This window comes from Lolium perenne, chromosome 1 (assembly GCF_019359855.2).
Source record: "Lolium perenne isolate Kyuss_39 chromosome 1, Kyuss_2.0, whole genome shotgun sequence".
Taxonomy (NCBI): Eukaryota; Viridiplantae; Streptophyta; class Magnoliopsida; order Poales; family Poaceae; genus Lolium; species Lolium perenne.
The window spans coordinates 196,604,059-196,612,240 of record NC_067244.2 but is presented as its reverse complement, the minus strand read 5'-3'; the positions used below and the strand labels follow the sequence as shown (position 1 = coordinate 196,612,240).

General features: G+C 37.9%; 1 long non-coding RNA gene across 1 annotated transcript; it reads right to left on the bottom strand.

Moving 5' to 3' along the window:
• Nucleotides 1-1,175: 1,175 nt before the first annotated feature.
• On the bottom strand, nt 1,176-1,758 carry LOC127317775 (uncharacterized). The gene is made up of 2 exons (XR_007861459.2): nt 1,502-1,758; nt 1,176-1,410 (listed from the first exon to the last, which is right to left on the bottom strand). It is a non-coding gene; the product is annotated as an uncharacterized lncRNA (long non-coding RNA).
• Between the last annotated feature and the right edge of the window lie 6,424 nt (nt 1,759-8,182).

Genomic DNA, 8,182 nt, shown 5'->3' with positions numbered 1-8,182 from the left:
GTTGCTTTTGAAATATAATACATTCTAAACTTTTTTTTGTCAATAAGGGCCCTTTTCGTGTCTTTGCCCCGGGGCCCTGAATATGTATGGACCGGCCTTGACCTCTCGCATATGTATGGACTTTCCATACAACTTTGAGTCTTCTCTGCAAATTACAAAGTTGGTTTCTAACCGAAAATAAAATTAATCTAAGGTAGGTTCTCCTCCGGCTTCGTAATGGACTTGGACTTCGAGCACTAGTGCGCTTTTGTCAAAGCTGTCTTTGCCCTTCCATGTTGAAGTTGATCTTGCCGCATCTTTACTTACTAGATGACCCGGTGCGCCCCGGCGCACATGCAAATGCAAGACAATATCGTAACCATGTGTTTTATGATACTTATGTTTGTTTAGTTGTTCAAGAATTCAGTAGGTCTTTAAAAGCCCTTATGCCTATATGGGCAATCTTTTATAAAGAACATAAAAACATAAGTTTTAGTAGATTGATGTCAGTTTAGTTTTCCAAGAATTCAGTATGTCTTTTAAAGCCCTTAAGCTTGTATAAGCAATCCTTTTAAAACAAAATAAAAAACTTTCAAACACTAACACATGTACAACACAGGAGCACCATTTGTTGCATTCAACAATTTGTTCATAGCAAAGAAAAATAAATGTGTATAAATATCATATTTTTTTGGTACCATCAACACATACAATAAGTACAATTAAAGTAGTGACATTTCCTTGAATAAAAATACACCGGGATCCTCACTAAGAATCAAAGAACAAATGAACAAATGCGCATAGGCCACACCAAGTGGTCATCATACTTGCATACCAAGATCACTATACATAATTACCATCGGTTCCTCCGATATTAAGCCTATCAAAAAGAGATGACCAGTTGCGCCCCAGCACAAATGGCAAAATCAAGACAATACTCAAGCAATGTGATCACACAATGGCTATTGAGGTTTTTAGACTTAGTGAAATAACTGATTGTGCTAATTACGCAATATTGTCTCACGCTACTCTGTACATGTCCATCGATTACAATATGACCCACTACTCATACTCATGGTGACCATGGTAAATTTCATAAACACAAGCATATACTTGGATAAAATATGTAAATAACGTGGCATTTCACATATTCTAATTCTATAGGAAAGTTGTGTTCAATGTAAAGGACAAAAATCTGCATTGAATTTACTTCATAAATATAATATCAGTATCAGTCTCTCGACAGTTAGCAATATATAAGTTGGGTACTCTTGTATAGGCACTAAAACATATGCACAATATTTGTAGAGATATATGTATCATCCCTGGCGTTGGAAGACGGCAAGCGAGGGACAGCGGTGATGATGCTTCCTCCACACATTGATATTCCTCTTTGTTTTCTGTGTTAACAGCATCCTCGCCCTCTTGTCCCTGCACATATGAATATCACGCAATCAAGACATAACTAATAGTGATAAACCATGTTAATACTGGATACAATATTAGATGGCCCATACCATACCTCTGATTCACTACTTCTTTGGGCCCTTGACAGATACATCATAGCTGATCTGCAAGAGAATCGACAACATTACAAGAAAGGCTAGTAACAACAGGATCAACATATCTATCTAAATTGCTTACCAATTCTATGACAAAAGCATGCATATTTTTAAAAAAACATGTCCTTTGAAAAGATTCAGAAATCCAAGGCAAGGGGTGATGTTCTGAATGCTATATCCAACTGAAGCTATATAGTTCTAACAGACATGATATGAAGGCAAAAAAATACATATAAAAAATACGCATTACCAGAATTTGGATAAATGGAAGAAGAAGTGCATCTTACATTACCAGAAGAAAAAAGAATCCTATATGCCTGATTTATAGCCTCCGAATAATTCACAGTATATAGTAAATCCAAAAGTTGATTTGTCTAGTGCTGCACACTGTAGAGGTTCAAAAAATTCACCTTCCAGTGAAAATCTTGGTATTTTACTTGCCATGTGCAACATCTTGAATCCCATGCGAGAAATTCTAAAGCAGTAAATTTTAAACCCAACAGAGAATCTCATTACCAGATCAAGTACATGTGTATGCATCAATGGGAAAAGCGACAAAGGAAGTCGCTGAACCTATATTGCAACCTATTGCTATTTTCATCATAATAAGAGCTCTACCCATGAAAAATACGCATATACATGAAAGTTATTAGTCCAAGTTCACTTCTCAATTTGGCCAAACAATGTAAAGATTCAATGCTAGTAACCTGTTGAATGGGAGAAGCCATGAGAAAATGGAATTACACAAGCGGAGAAATCATGTGACTTATTTGTTCACACAAGATATTAGACCTGCAATCAGGCCACCACTAAGACTGTAACTTCCAATATATTTATACTGACCAAAAATAGGGTTACAGGTAAAAAACGCAAGGGGGAAGATGTGCATCTTACATTACCAGAAGAAAAAAGAATCATATATGCCTGATTTATAGCCTCCGAATAATTCACAGTACATAGTAAATCCAAAAGTTGATTTGTCTAGTGCTGCACACTGTAGAGGTTCAAAAAATTCACCTTCCAACGAAAATCTTGGTATTTTACTTGCCACGAGTGAACCTAAATCTTCTAGCAACCAAACAGACGGGAGTGGGCTTGAGAAGACGTCCCTTCACCCATCATAAATATGTAGAGAGATATGTAGGTAAAAGGCACACGCTGCGGGCTCCTGTCACAACAAATGACACTGGCAGAGGTGGAACCATAATCAAATGGAGACCCGAAAACCTGACATATCTTTGTGTGCATATGCATCAATGCACGGAGGAAACTGACTTTCTGATGTGAAACTAAATAATAACTGGAGGATGTTGCACTCGACAACTGACCATAATACTGGTCATGCTGCAAGACCTTCATTGGATGAGTAAACAAATAATGCTGCTCTCTCCAAGTGGCACTACTGCTGAAACTATGTTCAGAGGCACATTCTTCGGTAATATAATGAAATTCTGGATGAACTCTAAATCAGGTCAATTGTGGAGCCGAAAGGCAACATAAACAGAGTAAATGACTAATAATACCTACATCAGATCAGCACAAGAAGTCAATGTAAATTTCACAACCAGCTTACTTGATAATGTAGTGAATAATAACAAATAAATAAATGACTGCTCCCAAACAAACTTTTCTTAAAATTTGGAGACCATTCCCATTTGAAATTTCTGAAGGCCAAACCGTAAATATTAACCACATGGCAAGTGGTTTAGCTGGTGAAGTGTTTGTCTTTATGACACATTAATAATAGGCATGGTAATATTATCTAGCAGGTAATGCTGAATGCAAAACAATGCATGAGTGACGAAATAAAAGTGGCATCTTAATATCCAAAGCAACCATTTGTGGGAGTGAAAGTAGGCTCAAGATGCTCATGTCCATGCCAACTGAATTATTACAGATACCTTGCTTTCACCCATGCTCAGTCTGTCCCAAAGAAATCCCAGCCTTGGCATCGAAGATGCTGGACCTGTGATTGGGAGAGTGAAAATTATATCATTATTAGCCAGAGATTGGAGAATTCCTGTCTCATATGCAATAAAGAGATTAAAGTCGTCGAAAAGAAAGCCATCTCTGGTCGAGGACATCCGTAAACATGCATTGTTGGGATCTTGGTGACCACCGTGAGCACGCTCGTAGGCATGGGTCACTACCGCCGCTCTTCGCCTTTTATTATATGGCATGGGGATTAAGAAATTTTACAATGAACACTACTATCTATAACTTTACATATATTGCTCTGGGTATAAATTGCTGCTCTTCCTCTGACACGAAAAGAATTGCAGATATAAATAGAGGAGAGGATGTGGAGGGAGATTTGTGGTTGATACTTTGCAGGACCTGGGAACAACAATGATCAGACCCCAAAAAAACACTGTTTTGCTCCCCACAAAATGACAAAATAATTGATACACACGCCATATAGACCAATCAGCGCAACAAGCTGGACCAAAATAATAATATAAAATGCATAAGACCAAAGAAAGGACTAACAAGGCAAGTATTGGATCATTCATTACCTTTCAATATTTGCCCACAACTTGATTCCTTCACAATTTATAGCAACCAGTAAACTGGCAGGTGTCAAAGTATGGCAACAATTTTCAATCTTGAAGGGATCGCCACTCTCAACAGATTCGACGCGAACACGTACAACCCGAGATCGCTCTACTTGATCACTCGTTGATCAATCCTTGATTTGACTACTTATTCTACAAGAATAAAGATGATTAGTGTCGTTATGGCACTCGACATTTGCCGCCAGTTCAGATAATGTCAGTAGTTCTGATGAATTCTATGTACCTTCAAATTAAGAATGAACTGAGGGGCAATGCTCTCATCGTTCTTCTGTTGTTTCCCCATTGCTACCTACAGTACCTAAATAAAAAAAAATCATAAATTAAGCATTCAAGTCGGGTAATGGGCTTATAAATTACCACTGCATCCCAATTCTCAACGAAAAAAATAGAATTTAGAAGCATATACCTACCTGGGCGCTGGCATCTTACAACTGACTGGTGGCATGCATGCAAGCAAGAAGTGGGGCGCTGGGTGGAGCACCAACAGCCCACGGTGTTGGATACCGGCCACCTCGGCATCTTGCATCCCGATGAGCTCGACAGTCTTGTCAGTAACCAGATCATTCTCACAGAAGATGCAGTCATTGTTGGTAATAACTGCAAACGGAAGAACAAATATTAGCCCAAGTTGCACAACAAAGCTCAACCTAAAAGGCAAACTGTATCCACCTCATATCCAATTCTTTATTAGACACTCAAGTTGTTATGAACAAATATGAAACTTCCTCGGTGTTAGACTGAATAAACAAGAATATTAACACTCAGAAATCAAACTAATCCTGTTCTGGTAAAAAAAAAAGTGAAATTATTACTCACCTCACACATGAAGAAGGAAGGAGAATCAACATGAGCCATGGAGATAGAAGAGAGATCAAGAGGATTATTTTTCAATAAAAATCCTTTAAGCACTCCAGCTCCACTGTATGAAGGGGCAATATTATTATTGTCCAATGTTGGGCAATGATCGAGATAATCCATCTGCATCAGAAAAGAAACAATAGCAAGGTCAAGTTTTGAATTACTGGTCCCAATATTTTCCAAATGTTTCAGTAAGAAGATTAATATTTTAAACAGAGAACATGAGCTCTTCTTTTTAGTTAGAAAAGGCATCATCCGTCCCAAACTTTCGCATGTCCTTTTGTTCAAAGCTCTTCTTTTTAGTAAGCAATGCACCACTGATCCTGAATCTGCACCTATCCTTTTGCATCTACGCCGACCACCAAGAAACAATATGAACAATAAACATTGAGAAAACAACATAACCTAAGAATATATCACGAATTCCATTTGTCGCCCAACTAAGAAGAGACAAGAGGGAGATGGTATACCTAGTGACAAGTTCGAGATGACAAGGTGTTGCTGGCAAGGTCGCCTAACTCTGGCCGAGGAAACCGAATTGCAAGAACGCCAAAAGGCCCCACCATCTTGCCATCGTGCACCGGTGGCGCGAGACATCTCGCTGATCTCCTCGCCACCCACATAAGTGACATGAGGAGATAATGGAGCACCAAGTCCTCATAATTAACCTATAGCAATCATGTAGAGTATTTTTTATTAGCAATATAACAACTATATCCAAAACTTCCTAATCCCCAAAACTGCACTTCTCATTTAGTATTTGCATCAGGCACCAAACAAGGATCTGAAGTGTAACATCAAAACACACTGACAGACCAACCAGGTATAACCAAATCTGTGATTGCACACAAAACCAAAGAGGAGACAAGAGGGATCTGGTATACCTGTAGATGGGTTCGAAATGTCAAGGTCGCCGTCAAGGATAACTTAGCCCAGGTCGAGGTAGGAGGACGAAGGATTGTGTGCCATGTACGTCCAGCCGCCGGCATCGCTGTCGGGGTGATAAAAATAGAAATCACAAACATTTAAGAAAAACTACAAATTTGAAAATAAACGATCCTATGTTCGGCTGCCACTGGCGGGGCCTCACACTCCTCTAAGCTAATGTATTTCTCCAAAGCACTTGCATGCTCAAGAGCATATCTGAAATTTCTACACTACTGGATGCATTCCTCTTATTTAGCAGCCACTTATAGTAAATAAGATAATACTTTACCTACCACGCAGCAGGGGCGAACAACTATCCCAAGCCCAATAAAAAACAAATCAAGCAAATTTGCACAAGTTGAACCGATCACATCAAGAAAGATTTGGATCTATGGAAGAAAAAGTAAATAAGAAAACCTAAATGGCAGATAGTAAACAGGGCCTGCTCAACATGATAATAGCTCAACTAAGATTAGTGCAATAGATAAGCTCCTTGCTGGGTTATTACCATTCACACATAAATGTAAACTTTGCACTTAAAAAAACAACGCTATGATATTCGCATCATAAAATGCAATTTCACTTCAACCTAAGCGATAATTTGCCCAATTGAATATACTACATTGAGTATTTAGGAGATAATAAGAAAATAAGAAAATAAATGTATCACATTTCTTCCTAGTTGTCTTGAGAATTATAATGTAGTGCAGGTTGTTGGGAGACAATATGACTGCTAATGAAAAAATAAACAATATCATATGGCATGATTGTTTTCTCCAACAGATGACTCCATCAATGTTTGATACATCATAAAACCATCATTCAGCAGAAACTAAAACCAAATTATCCTTTGCCACTTTATTGTTTGTCTGCAAAAGAAAGGGGGCAGGACACTTGAAGTAACTATCTGCCATCATCCAACAAAAAGCTGCACTATGTAACAAAATGATAAAAGCCGGGTAACTCTACGGATAGAAATAGAGGTTAATTAAAAACCTTGATGAAAGCTTCAATATAATTTTAGCATTGCTTTCTGCCACTTTTGTAGGTACAACCGCTGCAATCCCAAGCCTACACCGATGCATTAGTCCTAGACATAAAACGGCCAACAAATATTATGACTCTGAAATTTAAGAAGGGGACAAATAAAAAAAACATAATAAAAGCTTCATATCCACTTCATAGAGCTTCAACTCCTATAGCCACACACCCACACATTTGTTCCTATACAATCTGGAATTAACGTGACCAAAAGGTTGGCATTTGTTATACTTGACAGTGTTGCAGATAGCATAAACCTAAGAAATTTGTTACTTGTATGATGGACTACTACCAACTGAGAAGAGCATAATACACCAGAAAACACACATGAACACATGCTATCCATTTTATTTAGAGAAACCTTTTCTGTTGTGCTAACTACAACAGGGTTCAACATAAATAGATTTACCAAACTTCCTGCAAGCAATTCAAACAAGCACTCCACGAGTATATACCTCAGTCACTCCATAGGAACAGGCAAACACGAAAATCCTAATCATAAAAACCCGCCACCATTGACATGCTCGCTCAGGAAACTCTACACCACATTGCTTGTCAAACTGGAGAACACAATAAAATACAGGGTCAAAAAAATATCTCAATAGTCAAAGATTATGGAGTCACGATTACACCTGTAGAAAGCAAGGTTTAACAAAAGATTTTAGACTTGCATTACGTCATATACATCTTTCAATAACTATATGTTGACCATCAATGCTCTCTCAAGGGAGGACGGAAGACACTTCTGGTTATTTTCCTCTTACGTGAGTTGTCTCAACGTGTATTGCATTTGACTGGAATAAACATTGGCAGGCATGTTTATTAGTCAAAGAATCAAAACAACAAACTTAAGTAACTGGTCATTACCGCATTTATTCGTGTAAGCTGCACTCCTACAGCTTTAGGGCTTTAGTATCTCCTGCAGAGAATTTCAAGAGGATGATTTACACCATATTGTGCAGGAACAGATGTAAAAAAGAGAATCAACTGACTATGCATTTGGATTGCAGCAGACTAAAAATAGCAGTACAACAATCATTGAAATGACAAAAGAAATTGTGTAATTGTAGTGATTTATACATGATGAACTGTATCCACGGATGAAACGATGACTTCCTGTGAGCACTGAATATTGAGCTAACAATTATATATCACTTCACAAATAGTAGAAAACATAGCCTATCAGTAAACATATATTCTATCCATCTATAAGCACTGAAACCTCTCTAACCAATTGTA